General features: G+C 39.3%; 1 protein-coding gene across 8 annotated transcripts in view; it reads right to left on the bottom strand.

The window, feature by feature from the left end:
- The window catches only part of MARCHF8 (membrane associated ring-CH-type finger 8), a 123,879-nt gene that overhangs the window by 48,485 nt on the left and 57,092 nt on the right, over window positions 1–18,302 (bottom strand). Inside the window, exon 1 of one of the 8 annotated variants that reach the window (XM_040485760.1) lies at window positions 5,655–5,678. The exons of the other annotated variants lie outside the window; for them this stretch is intronic. The gene's annotated coding sequence lies outside the window, so the exon portion shown is untranslated. Of the gene's footprint in view, window positions 1–5,654; window positions 5,679–18,302 lie in introns of those variants that run through there. 8 annotated transcript variants of the gene reach the window in all.

Here is an 18,302-nt window from a genome sequence, read left to right as displayed (position 1 = left end):
ATGGGGGGCACCTGGGTGGTTCAGTCAGTTGAGCGTCTAACTTCCGCTCAGGTCATGATCTCATGGCTCGTGGGTTCGAGCCCCGCATCGGGCTCTGTGCTGACAGCTCAGAGCCTGGAGCCTGCTTCGGATTCTGTGTCTCCCTCTCTCTCTGCCCCTCACTTGCTCACACTCTGTCTCTCATAAAAAACATCAAAAAAATTTTTAATAAATAAAAATTTTAAAAACTCTTTCTTATGAACTACCACATGTACAAATTCTACCCTATCCTTCACCTCCCCACTGCAAGAATGATAATGTTAATATAATGTTAAAGGAGAACCCCTTCTATAAAAAAGGCCTGTAACTGCTGTAAGAAACTAAAACTACAAGGGAAGATTCTGGAACACAGAGTCATTCAAATTTTCTTGTATTTTCCACGCCCTCTTTAGCAGACTGGAACACATCTTAAATACACAACAGGCAAGGGTTTTCAGCATCTTTCCCACAACAAACCAACAGAGAAGCATAAAGGGTTGTTGGGTAATATATTAATTCCACATGATAAACTAATTCCCCAATTTTAAGATAATCATCACTTCAGTCATCAATCTATTGTTTTTTAATATATTTTAAAAGTATAACAAATTTTTTGTTATCATTTTTATTTCTCTCATTGTCTCCCAAGTACTGTCATTTATCCCTTGACTTCCTTCCTCTTTTCAAGTATCTTTATGCTCTGGGTTTAAAATTCCCACTGAAAGAACCATTCTTGAGGACTTTAAAACATACATATTTTCTGGTAAAGGTTATTTCTCCAAAGGTTACATTGTCTAGCAGCTGAAAACAACAGGTGACGGACTCAGCATATTTCAGGTATCTCATAAAGCATTCTGATTCCTTTTGGGTGCCTGAGGTGAAAGGTCTGATTATGGAGGACCTGGCTTTTGTAACTATTCTGAAATAGGGCAAGATGGTAGTTCCAACTTTCATAAAAACTCCGCATCAAAACTGAACTGCCCACGGTACTTTCTTTTTTTTTAATTTTTTTTTTCAACGTTTATTTATTTTTGGGACAGAGAGAGACAGAGCATGAACGGGGGAGGGGCAGAGAGAGAGGGAGACACAGAATCGGAAACAGGCTCCAGGCTCTGAGCCATCAGCCCAGAGCCTGACGCGGGGCTCGAACTCAGGGACCGCGAGATCGTGACCTGGCTGAAGTCGGACGCTTAACCGACTGCACCACCCAGGCGCCCCTGCCCACGGTACTTTCAATTCTGTGCTGACAGTGCCACACGAAATGCAGAAAAGACAGCCCTAGGTGAGACAGAATACAGAGTTTGCAGTTTGATTACAGTACACATGTATGGCCCCCCATTGACGATGCTCCAACCAAGACCTTCAAATTCTTAAGACTGTTACAATGACGTGTTCCTGAAGCAGCAGAACTATAAAAGGAAAGTACCTATGACCCTGACTGCCTGTAGTCAACAACCATTCATGGCTTTTCTCTGCCAGTACTGCTGCTCCGAAGACCTTGACCTGATGAACTCTCGGCTTGCCATGATCTTAAAACCTGCTCCTTCAAATGTTGCCTAATACTCTGGACTAGTTATCTGGTTTGCTCTGACCTCTACTGTATGCTTGTTTGGGCCTTTCAGAAGGACTGGTCTTCCTCAGTTACTAAAAAGTTACCCAAGGGGCGCCTGGGTGGCGCAGTCAGTTAAGCGTCCGACTTGGGCCAGGTCGCGATCTCGCGGTCCGTGAGTTCGAGCCCCACGTCGGGCTCTGGGCTGATGGCTCGGAGCCTGGAGCCTGTTTCCGATTCTGTGTCTCCCTCTCTCTCTGCCCCTCGCCCGTTCATGCTCTGTCTCTCTCTGTCCCAAAAATAAATAAACGTTGAAAAAAAAAATTAAAAAAAAAAAAAAAAGTTACCCAAGAGAGCACCCTGTGTGGGAACCTAGTAGACCTTTCTACATTATCTCTGTAATGCCAGTCCTAGCCTGGCTGCTGATAACAGTTCAGCAGCAAACTGTGCCCTCAGACACTGGGATAGTTTTCTACCTAGAGCCCCCTTCTCACTTATCTGCCACATGCAAGAGCATTCTTGAAGCTACCAGTATCATAACATTGCTCTAGACCACAAAGCTTCTACAAAGCATGTATCATACACTAATTAAAACAACACAGTTTTCAAACCACTGGACTTATCAGAGTACCTGAGGGTGGTGTCAGTTTTATAACGGAAGCATTAGGAATCCCACAGCCACAGAAGCTCTAAGAGATGTGCAGGGAAAATGTCTGCACAAGAAAATCTTTCCCAGATTTTTCCAAATGCCACTGTATACTTTTTTGGCCTGCTCTTAACATGAAAATACAAACATCTGAGTAAAACTACCATTACCATTTACAAAAGATTGAGTATGTCTTCATTCGAACCTGCATAACTATATGCTACAAGAGACTCCTGCTGATGAATAAAATATCATCCATTTCCAGGACCTTTGCATCCTAGTGCTGGAGTACAGCTTGGCTCCCCTGGAGTTCCCAGAACCCCCACACCACATGTCCTCAGTCCCAGTACTGCTTCCAAAGCTAGAAGTCCACTCCATTTACACTCCCCCCTATTGAGGCTGGGTGCTTCATGGGTCCTGGGCAACTCCCTCCTCTGTGGTCCCCTCTATATTTTCCCTCCTCCCTCCAATTAAAGCTGTGGCCTGGGGAAAAGAAAATCATCCCTACCAGGAAGGAATTCATACTCTATTATGGGATATAAACAAATAACTAACAGGTAACAACCACGTGGTAGAATTTTTTAAGTGCCACATCAGAGATACAGGTGCTAATTTCTTTCTTTTGCATTTCTACCCACTACCACCCATTCATGGAGGAAGAGAATAGAGAATGGAGAGGAAGAATGGAGTCCCTAATGGGCATGTAAGTTAGATAATTTATAAATACCTTATGCAGACCTACTTAAATATAGAAAAAAACATAGTATTCACAATAACATTCTTAAACATGGAAGCAGTCCTTGAATACTTGACACAATACACAGTATATTATAAACTTATAATTTAGTAAACCAAATTATATCCATTAGATTTTCAATACTAGAAAAATTAATGCTCAAGTAGTATAGGCCAGAATAAAAAGTACAAATGAAGATCTGTGTGGTTTGGATAAAGCAATATCAGACTTAGAATTCAGAATGGGACCAGGGTCTAAAATAGGTGTCAAGTAGGATTCAGACCTGGACCAGTCACCAGATTTCCGAGGGAATTCAATCATATGCTTTTGTGATGTCCTAAAGACCGATGTAGGCTATGAATCCCATTCCACCACACATGAGACGATGTGGAGCAAATACCAAGGTGAGATTACTAAAACTGACTGTGATTACTGTGCTGCGAAAAATAAACCAGCCTGGCGGCAAGAATATAATTTCAATTTTTATTAATAGAAGGTAGAAAATACAAAATATTTTGAGAATTAAATGTAACTAGAGTAAATATTTCATGATATGATTCAATAAAGAGGCATTAAAGTGTGTTGAATGATACACACTTTATGTGAAAGAAATCAGAATATTTTTATACTCATATTTTACCTGAAATACCTTGCAAAACCATATAGTCCAGGAAAATATTCTAGTCACATTTAAAACAAGCTGCTTCACGAACGAGTACTGCTTCAGCTGTTCAAATATGTATTACTCTATGGCTATGACCCATCGTAGAAACTAGGAACTGAGAAGAGCTAAAAAAAAAAAAAAAAAAAAAAAAAAGCTTATCTTTAAATACATTACTTTAAAAAAAAAAGCATTTTTATCACTTGAAACTCTCAAAGGTTTCTCCCTCAAAAGCTCTTCATTAAAGAACAGTAAATTGGGGGGTGGAAGAGATGAAGTCACTTTTGTCAATCTATCCATAATAGGAGTTTAGAATATGCACTTTCAAATGGAGTCTACCTAGCAGGTTCCATTTGATTGTTAAGCCTCTTAAGATCTAAAATAGTCTCCTCATATTTTTGTTTTTCATAATAAATAATTTTTTTAAAGTGAAGGGCTCAAAGTTCTAATTTTCCTCAAAACACTCTTAGTATTATCTTGAGCTTAATGGAATAATTTTTGTGAAGTTATGTAAGTTCACTTACTAAAAGACTCTAGTCTCTGTGTCTCCAAGTTCCCTGTGAGATGACAACTGCTATCAGTGCACTGGTATGGGAAGGCCACTGAGGCCAAGACAGGAGGACAGTGACACTGAGTGACCACAAGAACTACGCTGATCAAAGCAGAGGCTCCTCCCAGTTCAGCAGAATCCTAGGTCACACGGTGTATTTGAAGAGAAAGACCTCTGCTCTCACAGAACAGCCATCAATGAATCTTGGGGTACACTATGAATGAATCACTTGTGCATGTCTTTCACAATCTGGGTGTGTGACTCTGCTTATAAACGCTAATCACCCAGCTAATAATACACAAGCATTATGCCTCCATTAGCCTAAGTCTACTTGAAAACCAAAGCCCCAAGGAAAAATATACTATTCAGACTTTCTTGTAACTGTAATCACTACTAGTTATTCACATATTACCTAAATACTGTGAATCCAACAGCAGTCCTCCCTGCTATTTAAAAAAGGTAGGCTTTTGAAATGTAGTAAATTAAATTCTTTATAGGCTAAACACCCAAACTCAGCACTAAGATGACTGAATAAAATGGGCAATATATCATGGCCTATGCAAAAGTTGTATGGAAAAAATATAAAATATTCTGAAATACAGCAAGCACCAGAAGTCAGCATGGGGTGCTTGCTGTCATGATAAGGGGTGTCTGTGACACAGTGACTCAAGATGGTGACTGCCCTTCCTCGGTGTCCTGTCACACACCCTTTTTTCTTCTGAGGCTATTCATTCTGACATTTTTTTCTATTCCTAGGGCATCCTTTACCATCCATATGCTATCCAAGTCCCAAATTTCTCTCTTTCTCTCTCTTGCTTAGATAGATTAGATTTCTCTCTAGAGATTGAGAATTCTGAATATCTCCAGGTGGCCCACCCACCACTACCTCACACTTGCATGTTCCTCAAGTTCACCATCAAATTCACCATCCTTCCAGCTAATCAGCTGCCCTTCCTATGTCAAAGGGAATGTCTCAACCCGATGTCCCCTTCCCATGACCAACACAATCCATCAGCCACCAGCATGGCGTCGATCCCACCTCTTGTCCATCTCCTTGTGATCTGCTCACTTCTCTCATCCCCAATACCACTTCCCTGGGTTTAGGCCATTATCACACAGACCTTAGCATTAGCTTTCTGAGCGGTCTCCCCACTGGTCGCCTTCACCAAACCACAGTCACCCTATTAAAATAGAGCTCTACCCTGCACTGTTTCAGTTCCCTTAGCACCACCGTGGGTGCTCCCACCTCTTCTCACCGCACCCATCTGACACTTCAAGTTCTAGCATAATGAGTTTTTCTCAGTACCTCAAACATAGCACATGCTCTTCTCTTCCCTTGGAATTTTTGCCTTGTACTGTACCAAACACTCTTCTCCTCTATCTTCAACTAACTCTTACTTCTTAAGACTCATCTTTGACCATCTCTTCTTCCAGAAAAGCTTCCTTGTCACCATGAGACTGGGTCGGGATACTTCTCTGGATCATGGCACTTACCACACCGAACTGGGTAACTGCCTATTTTCCCGGCCAGCAGTGCGCAGAGCAGGAAGAGGGAGGCTGAAGCCTGGAGACCAACGTGCAGGCCACTGCAGCAGTGGAGCCGACCAGGACCGGGATTACAATTGAGGCGTGGCTGACAGAAGCACAAGGCTTGGGAGAGATCCGGGCAGCACGGAGGGCGTCTCTGTGTTAGGCAGCATTTATGCTCAACGCCTAAAGGCACGCACCATGTAATGGGTGCTTAATATATATTTGTTCCCCCAAAATGAACAAATAAATGAAGACAGAAGATAAAGACATAAGGAAGCAAACAGAAAAACACCTGAATCGAGCTCAGTATAGACTTACTGAGTGCGGCAGGGATGAAGACACAGAGCAAGTGGAGCTGGGCGAGTTTCATTATGAGGGACATGTGGTTTGCAAAGATAAAGGCCAGTGGCTGGCAGAGCAGCATGCCAAAAGCAAGTAAATGAAGAGTATGAGTGTGGAGGTTGGGTCTGAATACCAATTCCAATACTCGCCAACCGCCAACAGGGGAACCCTTGGCAACTCCTCTAACTACTCGGTGTGCTTCATCTATAAAATTAGGACGCAATGATAACACCTAATAGTATTCGAACAAGGATCAAATGAATTCAGAGTTACTATGTGTAAAGTCCTAAGAACAGTGCCTTGCACAGAATAATCATGATATAAATATATGCTACGTTAAGTTAAATAAAATAAATCCTTAGTAGTAGCTCGACCTATTTAGATGCAGTAGAAATCGGTGTGCCTGGGTGGCTCAGTAGGTTGAGCATCTGACTTTGGCTCAGGTCATGATCTCGTGGTTCATGAGTTCAAGCCCCATGTCAGGCTCTGTGCTGACAGTTCAGAGCCTGGAGCCTGCTTCAGATTCTGTGTCTCCCTCTCTCTCTCTGCCCTTCCCACACTCACATTCTGTCTGTCTCTCTCTAAAATAAATAAACATTAAAAAAATTTTTTTAAAAATAGATGCAGTAAAAACGGCCACATGTGAAGTGAATAATTAATGGACGACTGCATACCTCCACTTACTGGAAGGAGATGTATTAATAATATTTACTGTAAAATGTGAAGAATTTTTTTAACTAGAGGTTTAGGTAACACAGCACAATTGTTTTTATACATATACACACAATTCATAGTCCATTGGGGAGACTGGTACTTCTGAGCTACACCAAAAAATACAACACCCTATTCCCATCTCCAGTCACGTACAAATCCTAGAAAAAATACAACAAAGTAAAAAAATTTTTTTGAGACAGAGAGAGAGACAGAGAGACAGAGAGAGGGAAACAGCAAGAAAATCTTAAGCAGGCTCCACACTCAGCACAGAGCCCAACGTGAGTTCCATTCCACAACCCTGGGATCAAGACCTCAGGTGAAATCAAGAGTCAGACGCCCAACCGACTGAGCCACTCAGGCTCACAGCAAAGTAATTTTTAATATACAGCCAAGCTCAAAAGCCAGAAGAAAAAACTCTCAGGGTCCAAGAGCAAGCAAAAAATGTAAAGTCAAAACATTAGACAAGAGCCTAAAGTCTAAGGAAAGAAACTTGAATATGAATATGAATATGAAACTCTTATATGTTCACAGAGATAAACAAAAAATAACATAATGCAAAGACAGGAACTTATTTTAAAAATTTATGAAATAAAAACATGTAGATATTGAAATTATAATCTCGGTGGCACAAGTAGGCCTGGCAGCAGAGAAGGTGAGTGAACAGAAAGACAATGCTGAAGAAATCCCCAGAGTGAGGCACACAGAGACAGACAGACAGGAAGCATGGAAGAAGACAGTGAGCTTTACTCCCAAAAAGGGAGAACCAAGAAAATGGGAGAGAGGCAATATTTGAGGAAATAATGAGTGAGGGTTTTCCAAAAGTGAACAAAGGCCTGGATCCTCAACTTTTTTTTTTTTAATTTTTTTTTTCAACGTTTATTTATTTTTGGGACAGAGAGAGACAGAGCATGAACGGGGGAGGGGCAGAGACAGAGAGGGAGACACAGAATTGGAAACAGGCTCCAGGCTCTGAGCCATCAGCCCAGAGCCCGACGCGAGGCTCGAACTCACGGACCGCGAGATCGTGACCTGGCTGAAGTCGGACGCTTAACCGACTGCGCCACCCAGGCGCCCCTCAACTTTTTTTTTTAATGTTTTTTTTATTTTTGAGACAGAGACAGAGCACGAGCAAGAGAGGGGCAGAGAGAGAGGGAGACACAATCTGAAGCAGGCTCCAAGCTCTGAACTGTGAGCACAGAGCCCGATGTGGGGCTTGAATCCACGAACCATGAGATCATGATCTGAGCTGACGTTGGACACTTAACTAACTGAGCCACCCAGGTGCCCCGGTTCCTCAACTTGAAAAACTGTAACGCACACCTAAATTCCAAGCAGAAATGGAATAAACAAAAACAAAAGCACAACTAACCACATCATCAAAAAATCTCCAATTGGAATACACTGGGGAAGCTGCTGTCATAGTGTTCACTGCATTCTGTGACATGGCTCTTCCCATCTCTCTGCTACATTATAGGCTCCTTAAAGGGCAGAATTCTTTCCAGTACATTAACATACTGTTAATATCTGCTTGTTGCATAAATGAACAAAAGTATAAACGTATACATGGAGTTATATTCATGTGAAAACATTTTTAAGAGGAAACAAAATAATACAGAAGAAATATACAAATTCAAGTGTCCATAGGTAAGGCATTTCTCTTTGGACCTGCTTCTTCATTTGTGTAAAATAAAGGAGTCATCTCAATGATGTCAAATATAAAAGCCACTAACAAATATTATACGATACTATGGCTATAGTATTTTTTTTTCATTTCTGCATTTAAAAACAAATTTGAGTGGTTTTCAGCAGGGTTACTGACAGAAAAATCTGAAAAATGATCTGCCTCCTAGTTGTTTAATGCAGGTAGGACAGCTGTAAGAGAATAGTGACAACCAACAAACCACAAAGTATGACCTAGACAAATATATTCATGCACTATCCTCATTCAATTTATATGCAACATATTAAAGCCAACTGCAAATGTTATGTTTCATAACCAAACTAGACTCTTGCTTTTACCTATATGACATGGACTCTCACCTAACAAACTCTCACAGGTCATAGGTCAACATCACAGAGGTCTGCTACAGCCATTCTGTGCATTCTTCCATCTCCAGACCTAAATAAGTAAACAGCAAACCATTACCAGTCCAAAACTTGTGTGAGAATTGGCTGGAAAAAGTAAGCCTTTAATACAAGAAATAGCTAGAACCAATACTGTTGGCTTTTGACTAAGAATATTTAAAATGGCAGGATCTCAAAATTGTAATTTTATCTGCATTCAAGCTTCAAAATTAATGTATGCAAAAGAAAATGTAATAGTTCAAACTGATCAACTTGTATTCAATATTTGATAATGGTATGCTTTTTTATCTCTAGAAAAACACATGTAAGCTTATTTCTACATTCTTAAAGAAGACAAGCCTTATAAGGTAGAAAACAACCATTTAGAAAAGAGTTAGTCAGAATTTGTTTCTTAGTGAGTGTGCTACAACTTTCTGCGAGTGCTTGACCAAACTAGGAGTTACAGTGATAGATTTGATTACCAGACAGGAAAAACATGCTAGGAAGGAGATTTTTAAAAAACACTCCAGGGATCAAGGAAAGGCAAACAGATGACAAAAGAAATCCTTGTTTCTAGGTAAGAGAATATTAATCTCTGGGCTCTTGCAGATAATGCAGACAGATTATTCAAGAAGTCACACAAATGATCTCACAGAAAGTGATACCGAACCAGAGACAGTAATTTGGGACACTACATTTTAAAGATGGATATTTATCTCTTCATTTAAACACACTTATATAAAGAAACTAGGAATGGTCCAGAAGAGAACAATTAGAATGTTGAGAGACTTAACTTCGTAATAAATTAAACAATGATTTTTATGTTGCAGAGTAAGACTGATGGTTCCTGAAGAAAAAAGTAAGACCACCAATAAAAGAAAGCTATAGAGAGCTTGTTCTTAACACTGGATCTCAAATCACTGGTCACCCAAAAAAAAAAGGGAACTGCTTTTGGACGTACAAGGTCAGTGCCATGGGAGATGCCCTAATGGTGCCCCAAGAACAAGCAAACCACAATGATACAGAGCAGGTTCAAGCATTAAACTGGGAGTTGGTTTAGAGGGATCCTGGGAGCATCAAACTGGGAGTTAGGCTAGAATCTGAAGATTCTGGGATGTTAAAACACAGACTGTTTTCTCCAGGTTCCCTATATTAAGCTTTTATTATTTAAAAGGGAATGACTTATCAAATAGAAAAAAGAGAATAATTAAGAGGTAAAAGTGCAGTGATTATGCCTCAAAATACTTGTTACCAATTGAGAGGTCATCTTTTCAGAATATGTCAGGTAAAGATGAGCACAGTATTAGCTGCCAACATTCATATGTTTTCATAGCAAATATAAATGTGGTTAGACGATCATCATTCTATAAGTGCACGTAAACTTATGTGTAAAAGCAAATGGAATAGCTGTGTGCTTAATTTACTGAAACTAAAGTATATATAAACCACCTTTCCAGTAACATCTTCCGTTTATTTATTTTTTTGGGACAGAGAGAGAGCATGAACGGGGGAGGGGCAGAGAGAGAGGGAGACACAGAATCAGAAACAGGGTCCAGGCTCTGAGCCATCAACCCAGAGCCCGACGCGGGGCTCGAACTCACGGACCGCGAGATCGTGACCTGGCTGAAGTCGGACGCTTAACCGACTGCGCCACCCAGGCACCCCAGTAACATCTTCTTAAGATACAAGTGTTTATCAATAGATGTGTAGAAGCATTAAAAAAAAAAAAAAAAAAGATGAGCATCCTGATGCTTCATAGCAAAATTAGAAGCAAGATGTTGAGGCCAATGGGGATAGTAACAAATTGTTTACAAATATATAAAAGAAAATACCACTTTTCTTTTTCCATGGAGCTTACTATTTCAGTGTAAGCTAATTGCTGAATTACCTTGATGTGGGCCTGTTCATTCCATCCAGATCAATTTCATGTTAAAGGGGTATGAAAAAGAAAGTTAAAAAATGTATTTCCTTTTTTTTTCTTGTAGAGAGAGAAAGAGAAAGAGAGACAGAGAGAGCATATCCCAAGCAGGCTCCGTGCTCAGTGCAGACCCCAATGCAGGGCTCCATCCCATGACCCTGGGATCATGACTTGAGCCAAAATTAATAGTCAGATGCTCAACCGTCTGAGCCACCCAGGCACCCCCAAAAATGTATTTTCTGAACAACCTTGTAATATGTGTTCTAGGAATAATTAGGGTGTGCTTACTCAATGCACTAGTGCTCAAAGCTCTGGTTTGAAGATGACACATGGCGGGGGAGGGGGGCGGGGGGGCAGGAAAGAAGAGGGCAGAGCATCCACTTTGCTCATCTAGATCATGGCAAAAGTGAGTGATTCTAGAGCCAAGCGCTTCTTACTATCTCAGCAAAGTCTGCAGCAATGTGGCAGCTTTTTCAACTATGTAAAGATAGTGATTTTTTTCCACAAGAAGTGGCAATAGCAACTTTCTGATTTGTCAGCTGATCTCAGCAGAGCAGTCCAAGGGTGCTGGGATTAACTGTTCCTGGAAACCCAGCTTGCTCCTCCAGCCCTTGAATTACCCTGTAAGCATCTACTACTTCCCTGTATGAAATCCCTTTCCTCACACTAATTGGAAATAATGCTGTTGCTTACAGTGGACCCTGTTAGTAACAGGCTAAAATGGACATTATTCTGGAAAATAATTTACAAATACTGTCAAATGAAATGTGTATTTCTAAACATTGATTTGTTGGCCAAATACAAAACTGTCTTTTAGACTTTTAAAAATACATATTAATAATCCTACTTATGTGCACAGAAGGATATTTTAATCTTTATTTATTTTTGAGAGAGACAGAGTGCAAGCGGGGAGGAACAGAGAGAGAGGGAGACACAGAATCTGAAGCAGGCTCCAGGTTCCAAGCTGTCAGCACAGAGCCCAATGTGGGGCTTGAACTCACGAACCGTGAGAACATGACCTGAGCTGAACTCGGCTGCTCAACCGACTGTGCCACACAGGTGCCCCCAGAAGGATATTTTAAAACAGGCCTGAACACAGGAAAAACATCATATAATGGGAAAATGCAACAGAGGAATGAGAAAAACATGGATTTTTTTTTTCAAATGGTGAAATTATTTGCGTGAAAAAGAAAAGAGAACTGGTGAATAAATAGAGAACTGGTGAAGAAATACAGAAAAACCTCAGATTAATCAAATGGAAACGTATGCAAGATATACAATTATGCTGAAATTAGAGAAGAAAAAAAGTCTACAAAAATATCTACTACCTGATATCTTAACTGAGTTTTTTTTTTTAATTTTTTAATGTTTATTTATTTTTGAGAGAGAGCATGAGCAGGGGAGGGGCAGAGAGAGAGGGAAACAGAATCCAAAGCAGGCTCCAGGATCTGAGCTGTCAGCACAAAGCCCGAGGCAGAGCTTGAACTCACAAACCGCCAAATCATGACTGAGGCTGAAGTCAGATGCTTAACTGACTGAGCCAACCAAGCGTCCTGAGTTTTATTTTTAAATAAATTTTTTAAAGTTCAATATGGATCTTATGATCAAAAAGTTGAACAGAGGCATGAAAGACATAAAGGATCCAAACCGAACTGAGATGAAAAATACACCAGAAAGATTAACAGGTTAGAGAACAAAAAAGAAAAGATTAATAAACTTACAAACATAGCAATGAGAATTAGCAAAATAAACACAGAAAGAAAATATAAAATTTTAAAAAATTACAAACATAACAATGGATAACTATAACAGTTAATGTGTGAAATGAAGTCCCCAAAGAAGGGAGGGAACAGAAAAATATATTTCAAATTCAAAGGTAACTGTAAACTCACAGATCCACAAAGCTCAACAAACCCCAGATACATGAAAAAAAAGAAAAAGAAAGAAAGGAAAAAAAAGGAAGCTGAAAAATTCATTACCAGCCAACTCACACTACAAGAAATGTTAAAGTCCTTCACAAAGAGACAATGAACACCAGAAATGTTATTTATAAGGGTAAATGGATATTTTTTAATATTTTAATCTCTTTAAAAATGTTTTAAAATGCTGATACTGTAATTCTGGGGTTCGTAACATATATATATGAAAAATGTATGACAACAATACCATAAAAGCCAGGAGGAGAGAAATGAAAGTATACTATTATAAGGTTTTTATAGTATACGTAAGTATTATCACTTGAAGGTAGACTGTGATAAGTTAAAAATGTATACTATTATAAACCCTGATAAGAAATAAAAAATAAATTAAATTAAAAACGACTAAAACAAAGTTATAGCTTACAAGCCAACAAAGAATAAAAAACTGGGGCACCTGGTGGCTCAGTCAGTTGAGTGTCTGAGTCTTGATTTCAGCTCAGGTCATGATCTCATAGTTTGTGAGATCAAGCCCCACATCTGGTTCTGCACTGACAGAGGCACGGAGACTCTTGGGATTCTCTCTTTCTCCCCCTCTCTCTCCACCCCTACCCCACTTGCACATGCGTGCATGCGCTCTCTCTCAAAAACAGATAAACTTAAAAAAAAGAATAAAAAATTAAATCTTAAAAAATAATTAACAAAGCCTGAAGGAGATGAAAAGGAGAAACAAAGGCAGATGAGACAAATAGAAAATGAATAGGAAGATTTAACCTACCAATAATGTATCAATAATGGCATTAGATATAAATGGCCCAAACATCTAAATAAAGAGCAGAGACTACCACACTGGATAAAAAGACCCAACCACATGCTGCTTATACAAGAGCACTTTAAATATAAAGGCACAAATAGATTAAAAGTAGAAAGACAGAAAAGATGATACCATACTAACACTTATCAAAAGAAAGTTGCAATGCCTGTATTATTATCAAAGTAGATTTCAGAGCAAACAATATTATCACCACAATAAAAATAATCATTTCATAATAATAAGGGGTTAATTTATCAAGAAGCTCAAACAATCTTTAGTGTTTATGCATCTAATAACAGAGCATCAAATACATGTAGCAAAACTGGGAAAAATAAGACAAGTCCATAATTACCATCAGCAATTTCATCACTCTCTCAACTAATAGAACAACTAGATTCAAGGATAGAGTAAACTTGGAAAACACTATCAATTTGACCTGACATTTATAGGACACAGCATCCAACAACAGAGGAATACACATTCTTCTAAAGTGTACATAGCACATTTACCAAAAGAGACCATGTTCTGTGCCATAAAACAAGCCTTGATAAATTTTAAAGGATTTAACTTATTTAAAATATGTCCACAGGGGCGCCTGGGTGGCGCAGTCGGTTAAGCGTCCGACTTCAGCCAGGTCACGATCTCACGGTCTGTGAGTTCAAGCCCCGCGTCGGGCTCTGGGCTGATGGCTCAGAGCCTGGAGCCTGTTTCCGATTCTGTGTCTCCCTCTCTCTCTGCCCCTCCCCCGTTCATGCTCTGTCTCTCTCTGTCCCAAAAATAAATAAACGGACCAGCAAATCTCAAAAAAAATAAATAAATAAAATAAAATAAAATATGTCCACAGACAAAACGCAATTAAATTAAAAATAAATAAGAGCAAGATCTCGGAAAGTCCAGAAATTTTGAAAATTATATAACATACTTAAAAATACCATGGATCAAAGAAGAAATCAAAAGGAAGTTAGAAAGTATTTTGAACTGAATAAAAATGAAACTCAAGGCAAAATTTGCTGGATGCCACAAAAGCAGAAATTAGGAAAATTCTAATTGCTAAATACCGACATTAGAAAATAAGAAAGATCTCAAATAAATAACCTTGGCTTCTACCTTAAGAAGCTAGGAAAAGAAGAGCAAATTAAACTCAAAGGAAACAAAGAAAACAAAATGATGAATATCAAAGCAAAAGCCAAAAAAATAAAGAAAAAAGAAAAAAATGACAGAAAATCTATGAAAGAATTCTTTGAGTTCACTTATATTGATAAACCTATGACCACCAGATGATCAAGAAAAAAGAATAATCGGTGCTACAGGCTGAATGTCTGTGTCTCCCCAAAATTATATTCATATGTTGAAATCCTAAGGCCCAATGTGGTTGTATTAGGAAGTGGGGGCTTTGCATGCGATTAGGTCAAGACGGCAGAGCTCTCAAGTGTGGATTAATGTCCTTATAGAAGTCTTAGAGATATCCCTCACCACTTCTGTCATGTGAGGATATAATGAGATGTCTGCAACCCAGAAGAAAGCCCTCACCCTGGATCATGCGGGCACCTTGATCTGGGACTACAGAACTATGGGAAATAATTTTCTATTGTTTATAAGCCACCAAGTCTGAGGTATTTTGTTATAACAAACCAGAATGGACTAAGACAATAATAAACATTATAAGCAATTCTATATCAATAAACAATGAAACTGACCAATTCCATGAAAGACACAAACTATCAAAGTGCATTCAAGAAAAAACAGCTAACTTAAATAGCCTTATATTAAAGACATTGAGACTGTAGTTTAAAACTTTTTCACAAAAAATTTCCAGACCCATATGGCTTCACTGGTTAATTCTACCAACCTTAAGGAAGAAATAGTAATGCCAACTCTAAACTCTTCTAAAATACTGAAGAGGAGGAAATAATTCCCTAATCATTGAATGAGGCTGGTACCGTCGCTATGACAAAATCGGACAAAAACATTACAATCAAAGAAAACTATGGACCAATATTCCTTATGAACACAGATGCAAAAATTCTAGACAAGAATTTTAGCAATTCAAATCCAATAATTTATAAATATATTAATACATTATAACCAAGTATGCTTTATTCCAGAAATGTAGGGTTGGTTTAACATTAAAAACAAAAACAAAAACAAAAACAAAAAACACCAACCAGGGTACTTTGCCATATTAACAAACTGTGATGGTTACTTTTATGTGTCAACTTGACTGAGCTAATGGATTCCCAGATAGCTGATAAAACATTATTTCTGGGTGCTTCTAGGAAGGCATTTCCAGAAGTTGTTCATATTTCAATGCCCCCAATGCATCATCCAATCCAATGAGGGCCTGAATAAAACAGAAAGATAGAGGAAGAGTGGATATTCTCTGCTTGTGCTAGAACATCAATCTTATACTGCCCTTGGATATCAGTACTCCTGGTTCTCAGGCCTTCAGACTCCCGCCTTTGGAATCAAACTGAGACTTATATCATCTACTTCCCTGATTCTTGGGCCTTTGGATGTATACTAAATTATACCACCAAACTTCCTGATTCTCCAAGCTGCAAATAACAGCAGCCTGGTCGGATTTCTCAGCCTCCATAATCATGTGAGCTAATTCCCATAATAAATCTCATACCTATATCTATAGATAAAGATATCCTATTGGTTCTCTCTGGAGATCATTGACAAATACACAAAATAATAAAAACCATTATGATCACCTCAGTAGACTAAACTGTAGGAACTCTTTGGTACATATGACTCCATCCAAACCTCTGCATTAAAAGACCTGAACAAACACTAGTGTAGTTTCTAACTTCTCATGGCTGTGTTCCTAGGATGATGATTCCAACCCTCTTAAGTTCCTGCCTGGGAAAACTCAAGATTGCCAAAAGTATTTACTGTTTGTTCCAGCCAATCCCTGAAGACAGAGCCCACTATCTCCCAATCTTTATGGGCGAGTACAAGCCTAACTTGAATAGGCATGAGGTAGCAAACCCAGCTGGCTTAATCACAATGACCAAATTCTCTTCCAGCTTTTTGTAAATTTCTACATCCCTGACTCTACTCAAGCCCCTACTCATTTCCCATTTGTTCCTCCTTCCTACTCCCTCATTATCCTTTTAAAACATCCTAGTCACCTCCACACAAAAAGAAGTGGAGTTCAGTTCACACTGGACTTTCCTCCCTATCACAATAGTTATTACTGAATAAAATCTGCCCTTGCTGCTTTAACTAGAATACAGATTTACCTATGGGGCACCTGAGTGGTTCAGTCAGTTAAGCACCCAACTCTTGATTTTGGCTCGGGTCATGATCTTATGATTCATGGGTTTGAGCCCTGTATCGGGCTCTGTGCTGACAGTGCAGAGCCTGCTTGAGATTCTAGCTCTCTCTGCCACTCCCCAACTTGTACTGTCTCTCTCAAAATAAATAAATTTAAAAAAAGAGGGGTACCTGGATGGCTCAGTCAGTTAAGCGTCTGACTTCAGCCCAGGTCATGACCTTGCAGTTCCTGAGTTTGAGCCCCACATCGAGACAGAGCCCACTTCAGATCCTCTGTCCCCATCTCTCTCTGCCCTCCCCCACTTGTATGCTTGCTCTCTAAAAATAAACATTAATGGGGCGCCTGGGTGGCTCAGTCGGTTGAGCGTCCAACTTCACCTCAGGTCACGATCTCGCGGTTCGTGAGTTCGAGCCCCGCGTCAGGCTCTGGGCTGATGGCTCAGAGCCTGGAGCCTGCTTCCGATTCTGTGTCTCTCTCTCTCTCTGCCCCTCCCCCATTCATGCTCTGTCTCTTTCTGTCTCAAAAATGAATAAACATTAAAAAAAATAATAAATAAAAATAAAAATAAACATAAAAAAATTAAGAATACAGCTTTATCTTTGATAAGACACAAAAAAACATTTGACAAAACCCATGATCCATTCCTAATCAAACTCTCAGCAAACCAGAAATAGAAGGGAACTTATTCAACCCAACACAGGGTATCTACTAAAAACATACAGCTAACATCATACTTAATGCTGAAAGAATAAATGCCTTTCTCCTAAGATCAAGAACAACACAAGGATTGGAGGTTTTCACTAGGACCAAAAAGCAGGGAGGCATCCAGGTAGAAAAGGGCAGGGTAAAACTTTATTCACAAATGATACAATTGCCTATGTAGAAAATTTAACGGAATCAAAGCTACTGGAACCTAATAAGTGAGTTTGCCAAAATTGCAAACAAGACACAAGATACAAATATCAATACACAAAAATCAATTTTATTTTTATGTACTAGCAACAAGCAATAAGAAATTAAAATTCTAAAAAACAGCACCATTTACAACAGCATCAAAAATACCAATTAAACAGGGATAAACCTGACAAAAGGTATGTAAGACCTATCTACACACTGAAATCTAGAAAACATTGCTGAGAGAAATTAGATAAGACTTAAAGAGGAGGCATACCTTGTTCATGGGTCAAGACTCAATATTTTTTTAAATTTTTTTTTAATGTTTGTTTATTTTTTGAAAGAGAGAGACAGAGTGTGAGTGGGGGAGGGGCAGAGAGAGAGGGAGACACAGAATCTTAAGCAGGCTCCAGGCTCTGAGATGTCAGTACAGAGCCCGATGCAGGGCTCAAACTCATGAACCATGAGATCACAGCCTTAACCAAAGTCAGACGCTTAACTGACTGAGCCACCCAGGCGCCCCAAGACTCAATCTTCTTAAGTGTCGGTTCTCCCTCAAAGTGAACTACAGATTCAATAATCCCAATAAAAATCTCAGAAGACTTGTGTGTGTGTGTATGTGTGTGTGTGTAGAAACTGACAATCTGATTCTTAAATTCATATGTAC

This window comes from Herpailurus yagouaroundi, unplaced genomic scaffold (genome assembly GCF_014898765.1).
Source record: "Herpailurus yagouaroundi ecotype Mexico unplaced genomic scaffold, PumYag 163, whole genome shotgun sequence".
NCBI classification, from domain to species: Eukaryota; Metazoa; Chordata; class Mammalia; order Carnivora; family Felidae; genus Herpailurus; species Herpailurus yagouaroundi.
The sequence above is the reverse complement of the archived record's forward strand: the minus strand, read 5'-3'. Positions and strand labels throughout refer to the sequence as shown.